A 20,645-nucleotide genomic window follows, 5' to 3' on the forward strand; every position below is an offset into this window, starting at 1 on the left:
AATCTAGTCAAATGACATTTTCTGATTGCCCGTTACTAGAATAATACGAAAATACTCACTTCCTCCTATTTTATGAATTTATTAATCACAATGTACCAACTTCTCTGGAGAGAAAGATTATTTCTCGTAATCCATTGGATCTATTAAGTTTACAAAGAGGATCAAAATCTTCAATATCAGGGTTTAATTAAAAGAGGTTTATAACAATACTTTCAATTTTGAAGTGTAGATAACATTTTCAATTGTAAATATAATTTACTGGTACAAGTCATATCTGTGATGTGTTGTTTTCTTTTCAACGAAATATAAACTGAACTGAACTTGAGTGGTTTATATTTAGTTTCGACTTTGTATTATGTTATTATTTTCAGACATGTATGGAATTCATGCACATATCTTTGGTGCCTGAAGAAGTTTGGATAACTTGTTTGTCTCGCTGATCTATTTCGATTATAAATAATGAGACTGATACAACATTTTTTAGAATTTTTCTTGCATTTGAAATTGTTAATAAATTGACTCGATTAATATCTTGATTGAAACTTCGTATATATTCAAAATCATTATTGTTTTACTATCTTAATGCTATTCTGATCCATTTAACTGACGATATTTACGAGGACTTTTTCCCACTTTATCCTTCTTTAAACCTCTCGTGTACCTTATGCCATTTGCTAAGATGCTGAGTTTGTATCACACGTTTCTTTTATCCAAGGAATGCAGGAATTTTTCATTCCGGTCACGGAACAGTAACAGAAAATCTTGCATATATTAGCGTTGCAATATCACATCAATCAAAGTATTAAACTAGTTTCATGAACACGGTGTTCTAACTTTGCTTTTATATAAGTCGATGCATAGAAAAAGTGAAAGGGAATTATGTTGCTTATTCATTTTGGTTTGAAAATATGAAAATGATCGAACATTTTGTCTATTACTGACATTTTCAAATTTCATTTATCATTTTCTCGAAACTTGGAATATATTTGAAATTCATTCTTGCGATGTTATCTAAATGTTATTGTCACAGTGATATATACATTGGCTGTTTCGAATATATCCATGTTTCAAACACAACCTGGCGTATACGTTTCTCCCGTTTAAAAATGCTGAGTTTGTGTGTCAGTTTTGCTATATCTTTGTCAGATGTATCCATTTCTAGCACGAAATAGAAGCACAAAATCTCACCGCAAATTATAGGCAATATATTATCATAGAAATCGACACATTTATAGATTTTGACAGAATAGGGTATTATAAATATGATGTGTTTTAATGTATTAGTTATGTAAGCTGTGAAAAAAATAATTTTAACTTTAAAAAGGACTCATTCTTCTTAATCGCAGCTAATATACTATGAAATAACAACCTGCTTCCACAAAGGGTTATAGACAGTAATCAATACATTTAAAGAATTGTGTGAGCAGGGCCTTATAACCTCATATAACCTCAGTTTGATTTGACCCTATGTATATGTAATATGGGATATATACTTTGTTTTGGTGTTCACGACCAAATTATCTCTACAGGAGTTCGCTATTAACAACCAATTATAACACAAATGTTAAAGCAGAATAATTTCGTCACATAAACAATATTTTGTTTTGTATTTTGAGATAATTTAAAAAATAAATAAACGTGATATTCTTTTTAAGACTACAAAATGGAATTTGTGTAAAACAACCGAAAAATAGATATTTTTGGAGAGTTTTCTTCTACAATCGTATTTGAAAGTATCTGCATGATTCGATGGTGGATTTAAACTTAAATAGTAATTTTGATATTAACAATTTCATTTGTAATGTTCAGTGGAAAGGTGCAGCGTAAACTAAACTGAAATGATTGAATAAACTTGATCCTTTAATTAAAGTGAGTATTTAATCAATTGTATAAGCGCACTTTTAGGTGATGATGAAAAATTAACATCGAGTTCGCTTGATAAGAGAAAGACCACATCCGTGACAACGGTGCATTTTTCATTTTGACTCTTCTCAAGTTAAACGGACTGTTTGTGGATTCAGACGTAGCTCATCACGTAACTACTTCATACCTGAATACAACATACCGTGACAACCTATTGTGAGATTGTTCAGACCGAAAACATCTAAAACGAGTGACATCATAAGACAACTAGTGAAAATGATTTATTGATGATACGTAATGACGACTTCATATTATCAAAAATGTATGCAGTGCTTCACAATTTTATAAAATGGATCCGACTTGTTCAACTGCTTCAAGACAAATCCCAATATTTATATTTAGAACAATGTAGTCAATGTAGTTATTATAATATTGTAGACCTTCATAATTTATATGAAGGTTCCCTATGATTACACTTGATTCCTATTTCTTCAAGACAGTTTAGGGAAATGAATGGAAGAGAACCTAATTTACCCTGACTGTAATTTTACTACATACCCATTTAATCTTACACTCTTGATCTGACATACGATTCATCTCTTCAATCCTTTTCTGCACATCACACAGCCAGATTAGAACTAACTTGATTTGTTCTTATATATTTTTAGACGCTAGCGAATCGAAATTTAATGAATCCTAATTCGTTTTGAAATGCATTCATACAATAAAGATGAAAATATTTGGAAAGCATTAAAGATGGGATATGTATCAAGTACAAAACAACACGAGTCGATGGAAAGAACTCGTTGAATATGCCTTATGAATGCGTTTCGGCCTAATGGACTTCACCTACCCTAGTATTCTCTGTTATCAGCGTTGCCTCAGAATAAAACTTGGATTCAGTTTTGTAGATGCATCCATGTTTTACTTGAATACACATACATGGAAACTACGTAAGACTGACAATTGCAGTAAAAGGTTTTGAATATTATCTAACTTTTAAAACTTCCATTATCACATTAGATATAATTTTGGATTACTAGTGCCTTTAGCATGTATTTCTCTTTCAAGTTTATATTCGGTATTTACGCCATTTCTACTCAACAAAAGCGCACCTTTTGCTTTGTGCACTTTAAACTCCGTCAACTTTCAGCTGATATCCACAGGAAGTCAATTCTATCAGTTTAAAGGGGAAAGCTCATGATAGGACACTCCTCTACTCCCAATTAGCACAAGGTAATTAAATCAGAATAATTGTCTAATACTCTCAACGCATTTAGTCACCTATAGCGGACACTTCCGTAAGGTAGACATATCAAGCTATTTCAATGACTACGTCGTAAATATTTTTCTGATGTTACTGTTAGTTTACTTTAAGTTATTTAATTTTTTTTAAATTGTTATGTATATTTAATTTGCTTCGTTTGCTAGTTAGCTTTATTTTTTATTTCCTTTCATGGCATGCTATTGTAATGTAACATTGTAGGTTGGGCTTGACCTTGTCTAAAATTAGATTCATTTCTGCTTGACCCAGACTAAATTTGTTTTAACTTCATTTCAAACAACTAATACAAAGCTAAATTATTCTCTATTTGTATGGGTTTAACATCAGTATTATTATTTAAAAAAGAAGCAAATATATTTATTTGGATCTAAGTTTTGCGGTTCGTGGGTGAATTAGACATTATCTTGGTTATTGTTTTGTAAACGTTAGGATCATTCTATTAGGTTATTTTCCATTAGGTAATGTTTTTCTTTTTTAGAATTTTAAAATGTGACCTGAGGTCAAGCAGAGAACTATATATAGTGTAACTGAGAAAGGTTTATGAGTTGCTTTAAGATCTAGCACCTTGAAATTTTATATTATATTGTGTCCAGATGGACTGAATTTTATTTCTTTAAATTATTGAATTCAGTGATTATTTTATCCGGAAATACAAATGTGCTCTGTTAAAAGTCTTAGAGACAGTCGTTAAAATTTATAGTGTAAGACAACCCGGAATTATATTTCTGTCATTCAATAAAAGGACTGTTGGCACATGAACACTCCAGGAGCTATAACAGACACATTATCGCCTTCAGTTTATGGATCAATTTGAGACTTCTACAGAATGTTATACAAGACATTAAATTAGTAGGACTTTAATTCTTGATTATTTGGGGATTTTCTTTGAAATACCTTAAGTTCTTCTTTTTCATTTTCACTTTGTATTCTATGCGAATACATTATTTGTTAAATTTGTACAACGTTTGTTGTCTTTACTCTTTTTTATTACTTTTTTAAGAGCAAATAGTCGTCACAGAAAAGTGAGGGCTCGTCCGGCATACGAATTTCTCTCAAATATTTCAGAAAACTTTGTTTTTAAAATTTTAATCGACGTTGTTTTGGAATTTTCTTAATCCAATGCATTATTTCACATTTTAGAAACCTTTAGTAAATCAACAAGTTTTTTACAATGTCATCTAAAGTGGAGACCATTATTCAAATCCTACCCAGGAACAGTTAGACTGTTTGAAAACGAATGAATTGCTTAAGTTAGCCACAAAAATGGGATAATATAAGTTTAGTACACCGTTCTAGAGAAACTGAAGTAGATAAATATTTTCCTTATTTTGAAAACATTGCTGAAAATTCGAAAGGTCCAAGAGAGCATTTTACACTATCATTTATTATATGTTTCCCTGTCAGTACAGAAAAGTTCTGACAATGATCTGGTTAAGAAATGCATCTTAAAGGGTTAAACGAAGGAAGGCAATCGGACTCTATTGACTTTGGAGTAACGAATCTTCGTAATTGAGAAATTATGAATAATCTGGAACAGAAACTTTCACATTTGCATCAACAAGAAAAGAATGAACTAAACCAGTTATTACTTAAATATGAGCACTTATTTCTAGATAATGCTAAAAGAACAAATAAAATCTACATTGACTTTGAAGTTGGTAATTACAAAACCATTGAAACAAGACCTGTACAGGATGAACCCTCTCGAACAGGAACATTTGAAAACAGAAATTCAGTATATGTTGGAGAATGATTTCATGGAGCCGAGTAAAACTGATTGGAGTTCACCTTGTATACATCTTCCGAAACCAGATAATACTTTCCGCATGTGCACTGAGTATGGAAAGGTGAATAGTGTCACTAACACAGATTCATTTCCATTACCGAAAATCGACGACTGTATTGATCAAATTGGAAATGCAATGTATGTCACGAAATTTGACCTTCTGATTTTGTTTCATTTATTGTTTCGTGAACATTGCGATCAGTGGATACAAATATTGTGAAATTTATAATAAATTTAAAGTCATTGGTAAATCTGGTGGGGATTAAATATCCTTTCCAATTAAGAAAAATATAGTCTGACAAGCTTATGTTTGATATGCTCTTAAAAATCGTCTAGCAACATACCGTTTGGCAATTCCCCTTAAACTAAACCATTATCTCACAAATATTCCATTTGCATTGTTTGAAACATACAGCATTCCAATAACCATGACACTATCAGACAAAGAAGTCATTACTAAATCCTTAGGCATACCTGATTTATATTGTAAAGGTTCTGGTGCAAAAGTGAACAAACAATTCCATGGAAACTTTATGCCTTGTATCTTGTAATAAATCTAATGAATATTTCATACAACTGCGAATTCATTCCTAGGCTAAATTTATATTAACGTTTGGAATCTATACCAGAAATGATGCACATCTAGGTGTGCAGATTAACTAGATCTTTAGCTTGTGCAAACAAACTTTAAACGAAATTGTAGAGAGATATTTTAGAATATTGATAAAATTTGCAGTTATCAACACCTTATTAGATCTCAGGAAACGGTACATCGTGTCAAAAGAAACCCTTCCTGATATAAGTGCTGACGCAAATATTTCTTGACTTTAAATGATCAGGAACGTCTCACTTTGTCAACTAGTATAATATAAACAATAATATGCAAAAATGTGAAAGAGAATAAATTGAAAATACAGAAAAACATTCTAGCCCCATACCTCTTAATTCTAGGGACCCTTCAAAATAAACTTATGCATGTCTGAAGGACATTTTGATCCCTGAATGGAAGGCATTGTGCATTCTCCCCTCCCCAGCCCCACCACCATACCGCCACCTCTTCCACCCAACAGTTGCTGAAGATTAAATCTGAAGCTGTTGTATAAATCTTTTGAGGTGACTTGGAATTCTCTGTCGAATAACACCCTTGGTTACTTGTATCTACTCTTCCTGACACGAAATAGACAGGATTTCTATTTTTCATGATCTTATAAGAACAGCAATTTTAAAATCCTAGCACTATTTTTAAAGAGGAATATTTCATGGATACAAATAAATTAGAAATAAAGTCGATATTAATGTTGATGTATTGACTGCATTTTGAATAACCATTCTGTACAAAACCTAATATTCCCTAACGGGTTGTTAAACATTGCTGTTCATGTAATTTATACTTTCGATGATTGTTTGTAGTCTGAACATTTCATGTCACTTTGTTCATTGATAATTGCTTATAGATAGGATGGTTAGATAAAATAATCGCAATCAGGAATTAAAACAGCTTTGTGTTATGATGTATTATATCATAACATTTTTCATTACCCGCGTTTCCATTTACCAATTCAACCGAACATGATGAATGTAGTACCACATCCGCTAAGAAAATACATTTCGTTTTCAGCAATGTAAATTAATAACCTTAAAGGCCGAATAGAGCTGATAAGAAAATATTGGGCATGTATCGGCTTCAACCTTGTATTCATCATTAATAATTAATCATATTGTTATATGGCGTTTTCGGCAAATTGTTTTAAAAGAACAAATGACAACCCATCATAATACTTATCATCATAATCAGTATCGCCTTCTTTCCCCTCCTCATCTCCATTATTATTATTATTAATAGTAGTAGTAGTAGTAGTAGTAGTAGTAGTATAGCTTTATTATTATTATTATTATTATTATTATTATTATTATTATTATTCAGTCATACACCATTATATTATAACAAGAAAACACAATCACTAATAGCTCATTATATTGATATTGCTTGTTTTATGATTATTGTTTGTTTTTCTTCTAAATTTGGCTAAATATTTCAAATTGATAATAAAAGAACCATTTATATTTACATCGATGTGATTCAAACGGGACTAAGAATAAATAAAACTAATGCTAATATACTCAACAGCGCATTCATCATTGTTGTATTTACTATCATTAGATAAATTGTTCAAATATTTATTTATTTCCAAACCAATTAATTATTTTGCTGTGGAACCTTGTTTTCAATGTGCATCTTTATAAAGATATCGTGGATATATTCTCTACCATCCATCGAAAAGACAATAGTATGATAGATTTCGTGTCTCTAGTGAGCAACACAAAATCTACTATGCATGTAAGTCTTCAAAGGCGTCTATCATCTTTACTGAGTCATGTTTTGATTTACTTCCTGATAGTGTGTTTCTGGTTCAATGTTTATTACTCTTAATGCATATAGAAATAAAACTATCTGAAGACGAGAGCAACGTTTTAAATTTATTGGTTGAAGGAATGTGAAATAAGCATGAATAATTTTCAATGAAATGAATCAATAAATAATTTGTAACAACTGTACAATAGACGTCTTGACAAGTTAGTATCCTGTACAACTGCAGTAGCAACGTCGACCCAAATAGTAGGCATAGCGAACCAATTGGCTACACTGTCCGTTCAAGCAATAAGTGCTTGGGCAATATGTACTTCCAATTCCAATTCCACCGCCTACTCCCCAGTTATCCACAAACGGACCACCAATGCCTCCGATACCATCTATGGCTCCAATACCTCCAATGCCACCGATACCTCCAATGCCTCCGAGGCCACCAATACCTCCAATGCCTCTGCCATACAGCTGGGCTGCAAAGTAATAAAAAAGATATTTATATGGTAATAATAAAGATAATAATATGCATTCTTCAGTACAGGTAAAAACGAGCATTTTATGTCGAACAAAGAGCAATATACATGACTATATTAATCTGCTTTGTACATGGATAAGTATTCCGGTCCACTCTGTATCCATTTAGATTTTTCTATAGAAATATATGCAGGGCGAAAGACAGATAATGAGATGAAACTCCCTAAAATTATATTCCGAAACAGATCTATTATTTATGAAGACACATACACACACACAAACACAAACACACACACACAGATCGAGAGGCTTTTCTGTCAGCTTCTTGTAGGTAATTTTAGAACTGGTGTGGAGTCAGCCCAAACACCTTTCGGAAGTATAAAAATTACTTTCCTAAGGGTACTTAGCTACGTCGGATGATTACCAAAATGAAACAAGAAGAAAACAAAAAAGTGTATTTACTTTACAAAAGCTACATATCTAGCTGCTGATATTCGCAGACAAAATACAAGAACAAATAAAACGAAGTTTCGAACGGCTCTACTTGTTACCGGGTATCTTACATCTGTACTCTCATATTCAACCACATACATGCAATAACATGCAAAGATCTAAATATTTGCGTGTCATTCAATATTTAAAGACACATGCAGATACATACTTTCCATCAGACAGACGGACAGACAGCTAGATAGATCCTAAACTGCGAGAAATATATCTCGCTACGTGTATTTATCTAACGATAAATTGAATAATCGTATCTTACCTGAAACTGCAGCAACCAGCATGCAAAGAGCTAAACTTATGATGATCTTCATATTTCAGAAATACCTGACTATTTTCTGAGTAGGATACCTTTTTGGCTCGGTGCAAGTGGATATGATTCTTCTATGCTCAAATCACGCCTTTTATACAAGATTTACTTCCTGACAGACGAATGTAAAACACAATCAATCATAAGCCTTTATTGTGAGGTAACTGTATTTTTTGCGGTAGCTGGCGCTCCCTTATTTGCAAAGGTCACTGACATCAAGGACTAATAATACGCGTGTTTCTGGTTGTTTTAATCTAGTCAAATGACATATTCTGATTTCCCGTTACTAGAATAATACGAAAATACTCACTTCCTCCTATTTTATGAATTTATTAATCACAATGTACCAACTTCTCTGGAGAGAAAGATTATTTCTCGTAATCCATTGGATCTATTAAGTTTACAAAGAAGATCAAAATCTTCAATATCAGGGTTTAATTAAAAGAGGTTTATAACAATACTTTCAATTTTGAAGTGTAGATAACATTTTCAATTGTAAATATAATTTACTGGCACAAGTCATATCTGTGATGTGTTGTTTTCTTTTCAACGAAATATAAACTGAACCGAACTTGAGTGGTTTATATTTAGTTTCGACTTTGTATTATGTTATTATTTTCAGACATGTATGGAATTCATGCACATATCTTTGGTGCCTGAAGAAGTTTGGAAAACTTGTTTGTCTCGATGATCTATTTCGATTATAAATAATGAGACTGATACAACATTTTTTAGAATTTTTCTTGCATTTGAAATTGTTAATAAATTGACTCGATTAATATCTTGATTGAAACTTCGTATATATTAAAAATCATTATTGTTTTACTATCTTAATGCTATTCTGATCCATTTAACTGACGATATTTACGAGGACTTTTTCCCACTTTATCTTTCTTTAAACCTCTCGTGTACCTTATGCCATTTCCTAAGATGCAGAGTTTGTATCACACGTTTCTTTTATCCAAGGAATGCAGGAATTTTTCATTCCGGTCACGGAACAGTAACAGAAAATCTTGCATATATTAGCGTTGCAATATCACATCAATCAAAGTATTAAACTAGTTTCATGAACACGGTGTTGTAACTTTGCTTTCATATAAGTCGATGCATAGAAAAAGTGAAAGGGAATTATGTTGCTTATTCATTTTGGTTTGAAAATATGAAAATGATCGAACATTTTGTCTATTACTGACATTTTCAAATTTCATTTATCATTTTCTCGAAACTTGGAATATATTTGAAATTCATTCTTGCGATGTTATCTAAATGTTATTGTCACAGTGATATATACATTGGCTGTTTCGAATATATCCATGTTTCAAACACAACCTGGCGTATACGTTTCTCCCGTTTAAAAATGCTGAGTTTGTGTGTCAGTTTTGCTATATCTATGTCAGATGTATCCATTTCTAGCACGAAATAGAAGCACAAAATCTCACAGCAAATTATAGGCAATATATTATCATAGAAATCGACACATTTATAGATTTTGACAGAATAGGGTATTATAAATATGATGTGTTTTAATGTATTAGTTATGTAAGCTGTGAAAAAAATAATGTTAACTTTAAAAAGGACTCATTCTTCTTAATCGCAGCTAATATACTATGAAATAACAACCTGCTTCCACAAAGGGTTATAGACAGTAATCAATAAATTTAAGGAATTGTGTGAGCAGGGCCTTATAAGCTCATACAACCTCAGTTTGATTTGACCCTATGCATATGTAATATGGGATATATATTTTGTTTTGGTGTTCACGACCAAATTATCTCTACAGGAGTTCGCTATTAACAACTAATTATAACACAAATGTTAAAGCAGAATAATTTCGTCACATAAACAATATTTTGTTTTGTATTTTGAGATAATTTTAAAAATAAATAAACGTGATATTCTTTTTAAGACTACAAAATGGAATTTGTGTAAAACAACCGAAAAATAAATATTTTTGGAGAGTTTTCTTCTACAATCGTATTTGAAAGTATCTGCATGATTCGATGGTGGATTTAAACTTAAATAGTAATTTTGATATTAACAATTTCATTTGTAATGTTCAGTGGAAAGGTGCAGCGTAAACTAAACTGAAATGATTGAATAAACTTGATCCTTTAATTAAAGTGAGTATTTAATCAATTGTATAAGCGCACTTTTAGGTGATGTTAAAAAATTAACATCGAGTTCGCTTGATAAGAGAAAGACCACATCCGTGACAACGGTACATTTTTCATTTTGACTCTTCTCAAGTTAAACGGACTGTTTGTGAATTCAGACATAGCTCATCACGTAACTACTTCATACCTGAATACAACATACCGTGACAACCTATTGTGAGATTGTTCAGACCGAAAACATCTAAAACGAGTGACATCATAAGACAACTAGTGAAAATGATTTATTGATGATACGTAATGACGACTTCATATTATCAAAAATGTATGCAGTGCTTCACAATTTTATAAAATGGATCCGACTTGTTCAACTGCTTCAAGACAAATCCCAATATTTATATTTAGAACAATGTAGTCAATGTAGTTATTATAATATTGTAGACCTTCATAATTTATATGAAAGTTCCCTATGATTAAACTTGATTCCTATTTCTTCAAGACAGTTTAGGGAAATGAATGGAAGAGAACCTAATTTACCCTGACTGTAATTTTACTACATGCCCATTTAACCTTACACTCGTGATCTGACATTCGATACATCTCTTCAGTCCTTTTCTGCACATCACACAGCCAGATTAGAACTAACTTGATTTGTTCTTATATATTTTTAGACGCTAGCGAATCGAAATTTAATGAATCCTAATTCGTTTTGAAATGCATTCATACAATAAAGATGAAAATATTTGGAAAGCATAAAAGATGGGATATGTATCAAGTACAAAACAACACGAGTCGATGGAAAGAACTCGTTGAATATGCCTTATGAATGCGTTTCGGCCTAATGGACTTCACCTACCCTAGTATTCTCTGTTATCAGCGTTGCCTCAGAATAAAACTTGGATTCAGTTTTGTAGATGCATCCATGTTTTACTTGAATACACATACATGGAAACTACGTAAGACTGACAATTGCAGTAAAAGGTTTTGAATATTATCTAACTTTTAAAACTTCCATTATCACATTAGATATAATTTTGGATTACTAGTGCCTTTAGCATGTATTTCTCTTTCAAGTTTATATTCGGTATTTACGCCATTTCTACTCAACAAAAGCGCACATTTTGCTTTGTGCACTTTAAACTCCGTCAACTTTCAGCTGATATCCACAGGAAGTCAATTCTATCAGTTTAAAGGGGAAAGCTCATGATAGGACACTCCTCTACTCCCAATTAGCACAAGGTAATTAAATCAGAATAATTGTCTAATACTCTCAACGCATTTAGTCACCTATAGCGGACACCACCGTAAGGTAGACATATCAAGCTATTTCAATGACTACGTCGTAAATATTTTTCTGATGTTACTGTTAGTTTACTTTAAGTTATTTAATTTTTTTTAAATTGTTATGTATATTTAATTTGCTTCGTTTGCTAGTTAGCTTTATTTTTTATTTCCTTTCATGGCATGCTATTGTAATGTAACATTGTAGGTTGGGCTTGACCTTGTCTAAAATTAGATTCATTTCTGCTTGACCCAGACTAAATTTTTTTTAACTTCATTTCAAACAACTAATACAAAGCTAAATTATTCTCTATTTGTATGGGTTTAACATCAGTATTATTATTTAAAAAAGAAGCAAATATATTTATTTGGATCTAAGTTTTGCGGTTCGTGGGTGAATTAGACATTATCTTGGTTATTGTTTTGTAAACGTTAGGATCATTCTATTAGGTTATTTTCCATTAGGTAATGTTTTTCTTTTTTAGAATTTTAAAATGTGACCTGAGGTCAAGCAGAGAACTATATATAGTGTAACTGAGAAAGGTTTATGAGTTGCTTTAAGATCTAGCACCTTGAAATTTTATATTATATTGTGTCCAGATGGACTGAATTTTATTTCTTTAAATTATTGAATTCAGTGATTATTTTATCCGGAAATACAAATGTGCTCTGTTAAAAGTCTTAGAGACAGTCGTTAAAATTTATAGTGTAAGACAACCCGGAATTATATTTCTGTCATTCAATAAAAGGACTGTTGGCACATGAACACTCCAGGAGCTATAACAGACACATTATCGCCTTCAGTTTATGGATCAATTTGAGACTTCTACAGAATGTTATACAAGACATTAAATTAGTAGGACTTTAATTCTTGATTATTTGGGGATTTTCTTTGAAATACCTTAAGTTCTTCTTTTTCATTTTCACTTTGTATTCTATGCGAATACATTATTTGTTAAATTTGTACAACGTTTGTTGTCTTTACTCTTTTTTATTACTTTTTTAAGAGCAAATAGTCGTCACAGAAAAGTGAGGGCTCGTCCGGCATACGAATTTCTCTAAAATATTTCAGAAAACTTTGTTTTTAAAATTTTAATCGACGTTGTTTTGGAATTTTCTTAATCCAATGCATTATTTCACATTTTAGAAACCTTTAGTAAATCAACAAGTTTTTTACAATGTCATCTAAAGTGGAGACCATTATTCAAATCCTACCCAGGAACAGTTAGACTGTTTGAAAACGAATGAATTGCTTAAGTTAGCCACAAAAATGGGATAATATAAGTTTAGTACACCGTTCTAGAGAAACTGAAGTAGATAAATATTTTCCTTATTTTGAAAACATTGCTGAAAATTCGAAAGGTCCAAGAGAGCATTTTACACTATCATTTATTATATGTTTCCCTGTCAGTACAGAAAAGTTCTGACAATGATCTGGTTAAGAAATGCATCTTAAAGGGTTAAACGAAGGAAGGCAATCGGACTCTATTGACTTTGGAGTAACGAATCTTCGTAATTGAGAAATTATGAATAATCTGGAACAGAAACTTTCACATTTGCAGCAACAAGAAAAGAATGAACTAAACCAGTTATTACTTAAATATGAGCACTTATTTCTAGATAATGCTAAAAGAACAAATAAAATCTACATTGACTTTGAAGTTGGTAATTACAAAACCATTGAAACAAGACCTGTACAGGATGAACCCTCTCGAACAGGAACATTTGAAAACAGAAATTCAGTATATGTTGGAGAATGATTTCATGGAGCCGAGTAAAACTGATTGGAGTTCACCTTGTATACATCTTCCGAAACCAGATAATACTTTCCGCATGTGCACTGAGTATGGAAAGGTGAATAGTGTCACTAACACAGATTCATTTCCATTACCGAAAATCGACGACTGTATTGATCAAATTGGAAATGCAATGTATGTCACGAAATTTGACCTTCTGATTTTGTTTCATTTATTGTTTCGTGAACATTGCGATCAGTGGATACAAATATTGTGAAATTTATAATAAATTTAAAGTCATTGGTAAATCTGGTGGGGATTAAATATCCTTTCCAATTAAGAAAAATATAGTCTGACAAGCTTATGTTTGATATGCTCTTAAAAATCGTCTAGCAACATACCGTTTGGCAATTCCCCTTAAACTAAACCATTATCTCACAAATATTCCATTTGCATTGTTTGAAACATACAGCATTCCAATAACCATGACACTATCAGACAAAGAAGTCATTACTAAATCCTTAGGCATACCTGATTTATATTGTAAAGGTTCTGGTGCAAAAGTGAACAAACAATTCCATGGAAACTTTATGCCTTGTATCTTGTAATAAATCTAATGAATATTTCATACAACTGCGAATTCATTCCTAGGCTAAATTTATATTAACGTTTGGAATCTATACCAGAAATGATGCACATCTAGGTGTGCAGATTAACTAGATCTTTAGCTTGTGCAAACAAACTTTAAACGAAATTGTAGAGAGATATTTTAGAATATTGATAAAATTTGCAGTTATCAACACCTTATTAGATCTCAGGAAACGGTACATCGTGTCAAAAGAAACCCTTCCTGATATAAGTGCTGACGCAAATATTTCTTGACTTTAAATGATCAGGAACGTCTCACTTTGTCAACTAGTATAATATAAACAATAATATGCAAAAATGTGAAAGAGAATAAATTGAAAATACAGAAAAACATTCTAGCCCCATACCTCTTAATTCTAGGGACCCTTCAAAATAAACTTATGCATGTCTGAAGGACATTTTGATCCCTGAATGGAAGGCATTGTGCATTCTCCCCTCCCCAGCCCCACCACCATACCGCCACCTCTTCCACCCAACAGTTGCTGAAGATTAAATCTGAAGCTGTTGTATAAATCTTTTGAGGTGACTTGGAATTCTCTGTCGAATAACACCCTTGGTTACTTGTATCTACTCTTCCTGACACGAAATAGACAGGATTTCTATTTTTCATGATCTTATAAGAACAGCAATTTTAAAATCCTAGCACTATTTTTAAAGAGGAATATTTCATGGATACAAATAAATTAGAAATAAAGTCGATATTAATGTTGATGTATTGACTGCATTTTGAATAACCATTCTGTACAAAACCTAATATTCCCTAACGGGTTGTTAAACATTGCTGTTCATGTAATTTATACTTTCGATGATTGTTTGTAGTCTGAACATTTCATGTCACTTTGTTCATTGATAATTGCTTATAGATAGGATGGTTAGATAAAATAATCGCAATCAGGAATTAAAACAGCTTTGTGTTATGATGTATTATATCATAACATTTTTCATTACCCGCGTTTCCATTTACCAATTCAACCGAACATGATGAATGTAGTACCACATCCGCTAAGAAAATACATTTCGTTTTCAGCAATGTAAATTAATAACCTTAAAGGCCGAATAGAGCTGATAAGAAAATATTGGGCATGTATCGGCTTCAACCTTGTATTCATCATTAATAATTAATCATATTGTTATATGGCGTTTTCGGCAAATTGTTTTAAAAGAACAAATGACAACCCATCATAATACTTATCATCATAATCAGTATCGCCTTCTTTCCCCTCCTCATCTCCATTATTATTATTATTAATAGTAGTAGTAGTAGTAGTAGTAGTAGTAGTATAGCTTTATTATTATTATTATTATTATTATTATTATTATTATTATTATTATTATTCAGTCATACACCATTATATTATAACAAGAAAACACAATCACTAATAGCTCATTATATTGATATTGCTTGTTTTATGATTATTGTTTGTTTTTCTTCTAAATTTGGCTAAATATTTCAAATTGATAATAAAAGAACCATTTATATTTACATCGATGTGATTCAAACGGGACTAAGAATAAATAAAACTAATGCTAATATACGCAACAGCGCATTCATCATTGTTGTATTTACTATCATTAGATAAATTGTTCAAATATTTATTTATTTCCAAACCAATTAATTATTTTGCTGTGGAACCTTGTTTTCAATGTGCATCTTTATAAAGATATCGTGGATATATTCTCTACCATCCATCGAAAAGACAATAGTATGATAGATTTCGTGTCTCTAGTGAGCAACACAAAATCTACTATGCATGTAAGTCTTCAAAGGCGTCTATCATCTTTACTGAGTCATGTTTTGATTTACTTCCTGATAGTGTGTTTCTGGTTCAATGTTTATTACTCTTAATGCATATAGAAATAAAACTATCTGAAGACGAGAGCAACGTTTTAAATTTATTGGTTGAAGGAATGTGAAATAAGCATGAATAATTTTCAATGAAATGAATCAATAAATAATTTGTAACAACTGTACAATAGACGTCTTGACAAGTTAGTATCCTGTACAACTGCAGTAGCAACGTCGACCCAAATAGTAGGCATAGCGAACCAATTGGCTACACTGTCCGTTCAAGCAATAAGTGCTTGGGCAATATGTACTTCCAATTCCAATTCCACCGCCTACTCCCCAGTTATCCACAAACGGACCACCAATGCCTCCGATACCATCTATGGCTCCAATACCTCCAATGCCACCGATACCTCCAATGCCTCCGAGGCCACCAATACCTCCAATGCCTCTGCCATACAGCTGGGCTGCAAAGTAATAAAAAAGATATTTATATGGTAATAATAAAGATAATAATATGCATTCTTCAGTACAGGTAAAAACGAGCATTTTATGTCGAACAAAGAGCAATATACATGACTATATTAATCTGCTTTGTACATGGATAAGTATTCCGGTCCACTCTGTATCCATTTAGATTTTTCTATAGAAATATATGCAGGGCGAAAGACAGATAATGAGATGAAACTCCCTAAAATTATATTCCGAAACAGATCTATTATTTATGAAGACACATACACACACACAAACACAAACACACACACACAGATCGAGAGGCTTTTCTGTCAGCTTCTTGTAGGTAATTTTAGAACTGGTGTGGAGTCAGCCCAAACACCTTTCGGAAGTATAAAAATTACTTTCCTAAGGGTACTTAGCTACGTCGGATGATTACCAAAATGAAACAAGAAGAAAACAAAAAAGTGTATTTACTTTACAAAAGCTACATATCTAGCTGCTGATATTCGCAGACAAAATACAAGAACAAATAAAACGAAGTTTCGAACGGCTCTACTTGTTACCGGGTATCTTACATCTGTACTCTCATATTCAACCACATACATGCAATAACATGCAAAGATCTAAATATTTGCGTGTCATTCAATATTTAAAGACACATGCAGATACATACTTTCCATCAGACAGACGGACAGACAGCTAGATAGATCCTAAACTGCGAGAAATATATCTCGCTACGTGTATTTATCTAACGATAAATTGAATAATCGTATCTTACCTGAAACTGCAGCAACCAGCATGCAAAGAGCTAAACTTATGATGATCTTCATATTTCAGAAATACCTGACTATTTTCTGAGTAGGATACCTTTTTGGCTCGGTGCAAGTGGATATGATTCTTCTATGCTCAAATCACGCCTTTTATACAAGATTTACTTCCTGACAGACGAATGTAAAACACAATCAATCATAAGCCTTTATTGTGAGGTAACTGTATTTTTTGCGGTAGCTGGCGCTCCCTTATTTGCAAAGGTCACTGACATCAAGGACTAATAATACGCGTGTTTCTGGTTGTTTTAATCTAGTCAAATGACATATTCTGATTTCCCGTTACTAGAATAATACGAAAATACTCACTTCCTCCTATTTTATGAATTTATTAATCACAATGTACCAACTTCTCTGGAGAGAAAGATTATTTCTCGTAATCCATTGGATCTATTAAGTTTACAAAGAAGATCAAAATCTTCAATATCAGGGTTTAATTAAAAGAGGTTTATAACAATACTTTCAATTTTGAAGTGTAGATAACATTTTCAATTGTAAATATAATTTACTGGCACAAGTCATATCTGTGATGTGTTGTTTTCTTTTCAACGAAATATAAACTGAACCGAACTTGAGTGGTTTATATTTAGTTTCGACTTTGTATTATGTTATTATTTTCAGACATGTATGGAATTCATGCACATATCTTTGGTGCCTGAAGAAGTTTGGAAAACTTGTTTGTCTCGATGATCTATTTCGATTATAAATAATGAGACTGATACAACATTTTTTAGAATTTTTCTTGCATTTGAAATTGTTAATAAATTGACTCGATTAATATCTTGATTGAAACTTCGTATATATTCAAAATCATTATTGTTTTACTATCTTAATGCTATTCTGATCCATTTAACTGACGATATTTACGAGGACTTTTTCCCACTTTATCTTTCTTTAAACCTCTCGTGTACCTTATGCCATTTCCTAAGATGCAGAGTTTGTATCACACGTTTCTTTTATCCAAGGAATGCAGGAATTTTTCATTCCGGTCACGGAACAGTAACAGAAAATCTTGCATATATTAGCGTTGCAATATCACATCAATCAAAGTATTAAACTAGTTTCATGAACACGGTGTTGTAACTTTGCTTTCATATAAGTCGATGCATAGAAAAAGTGAAAGGGAATTATGTTGCTTATTCATTTTGGTTTGAAAATATGAAAATGATCGAACATTTTGTCTATTACTGACATTTTCAAATTTCATTTATCATTTTCTCGAAACTTGGAATATATTTGAAATTCATTCTTGCGATGTTATCTAAATGTTATTGTCACAGTGATATATACATTGGCTGTTTCGAATATATCCATGTTTCAAACACAACCTGGCGTATACGTTTCTCCCGTTTAAAAATGCTGAGTTTGTGTGTCAGTTTTGCTATATCTATGTCAGATGTATCCATTTCTAGCACGAAATAGAAGCACAAAATCTCACAGCAAATTATAGGCAATATATTATCATAGAAATCGACACATTTATAGATTTTGACAGAATAGGGTATTATAAATATGATGTGTTTTAATGTATTATTTATGTAAGCTGTGAAAAAAATAATGTTAACTTTAAAAAGGACTCATTCTTCTTAATCGCAGCTAATATACTATGAAATAACAACCTGCTTCCACAAAGGGTTATAGACAGTAATCAATAAATTTAAGGAATTGTGTGAGCAGGGCCTTATAAGCTCATACAACCTCAGTTTGATTTGACCCTATGCATATGTAATATGGGATATATATTTTGTTTTGGTGTTCACGACCAAATTATCTCTACAGGAGTTCGCTATTAACAACTAATTATAACACAAATGTTAAAGCAGAATAATTTCGTCACATAAACAATATTTTGTTTTGTATTTTGAGATAATTTTAAAAATAAATAAACGTGATATTCTTTTTAAGACTACAAAATGGAATTTGTGTAAAACAACCGAAAAATAAATATTTTTGGAGAGTTTTCTTCTACAATCGTATTTGAAAGTATCTGCATGATTCGATGGTGGATTTAAACTTAAATAGTAATTTTGATATTAACAATTTCATTTGTAATGTTCAGTGGAAAGGTGCAGCGTAAACTAAACTGAAATGATTGAATAAACTTGATCCTTTAATTAAAGTGAGTATTTAATCAATTGTATAAGCGCACTTTTAGGTGATGTTAAAAAATTAACATCGAGTTCGCTTGATAAGAGAAAGACCACATCCGTGACAACGGTACATTTTTCATTTTGACTCTTCTCAAGTTAAACGGACTGTTTGTGAATTCAGACATAGCTCATCACGTAACTACTTCATACCTGAATACAACATACCGTGACAACCTATTGTGAGATTGTTCAGACCGAAAACATCTAAAACGAGTGACATCATAAGACAACTAGTGAAAATGATTTATTGATGATACGTAATGACGACTTCATATTATCAAAAATGTATGCAGTGCTTCACAATTTTATAAAATGGATCCGACTTGTTCAACTGCTTCAAGACAAATCCCAATATTTATATTTAGAACAATGTAGTCAATGTAGTTATTATAATATTGTAGACCTTCATAATTTATATGAAAGTTCCCTATGATTAAACTTGATTCCTATTTCTTCAAGACAGTTTAGGGAAATGAATGGAAGAGAACCTAATTTACCCTGACTGTAATTTTACTACATGCCCATTTAACCTTACACTCGTGATCTGACATTCGATACATCTCTTCAGTCCTTTTCTGCACATCACACAGCCAGATTAGAACTAACTTGATTTGTTCTTATATATTTTTAGACGCTAGCGAATCGAAATTTAATGAATCCTAATTCGTTTTGAAATGCATTCATACAATAAAGATGAAAATATTTGGAAAGCATAAAAGATGGGATATGTATCAAGTACAAAACAACACGAGTCGATGGAAAGAACTCGTTGAATATGCCTTATGAATGCGTTTCGGCCTAATGGACTTCACCTACCCTAGTATTCTCTGTTATCAGCGTTGCCTCAGAATAAAACTTGGATTCAGTTTTGTAGATGCATCCATGTTTTACTTGAATACACATACATGGAAACTACGTAAGACTGACAATTGCAGTAAAAGGTTTTGAATATTATCTAACTTTTAAAACTTCCATTATCACATTAGATATAATTTTGGATTACTAGTGCCTTTAGCATGTATTTCTCTTTCAAGTTTATATTCGGTATTTACGCCATTTCTAC

The sequence above is a fragment of the Sinohyriopsis cumingii genome, chromosome 11, assembly GCF_028554795.1.
Source record: "Sinohyriopsis cumingii isolate HCF-2022 chromosome 11, ASM2855479v2, whole genome shotgun sequence".
In the NCBI taxonomy this organism is placed as follows: domain Eukaryota; kingdom Metazoa; phylum Mollusca; class Bivalvia; order Unionida; family Unionidae; genus Sinohyriopsis; species Sinohyriopsis cumingii.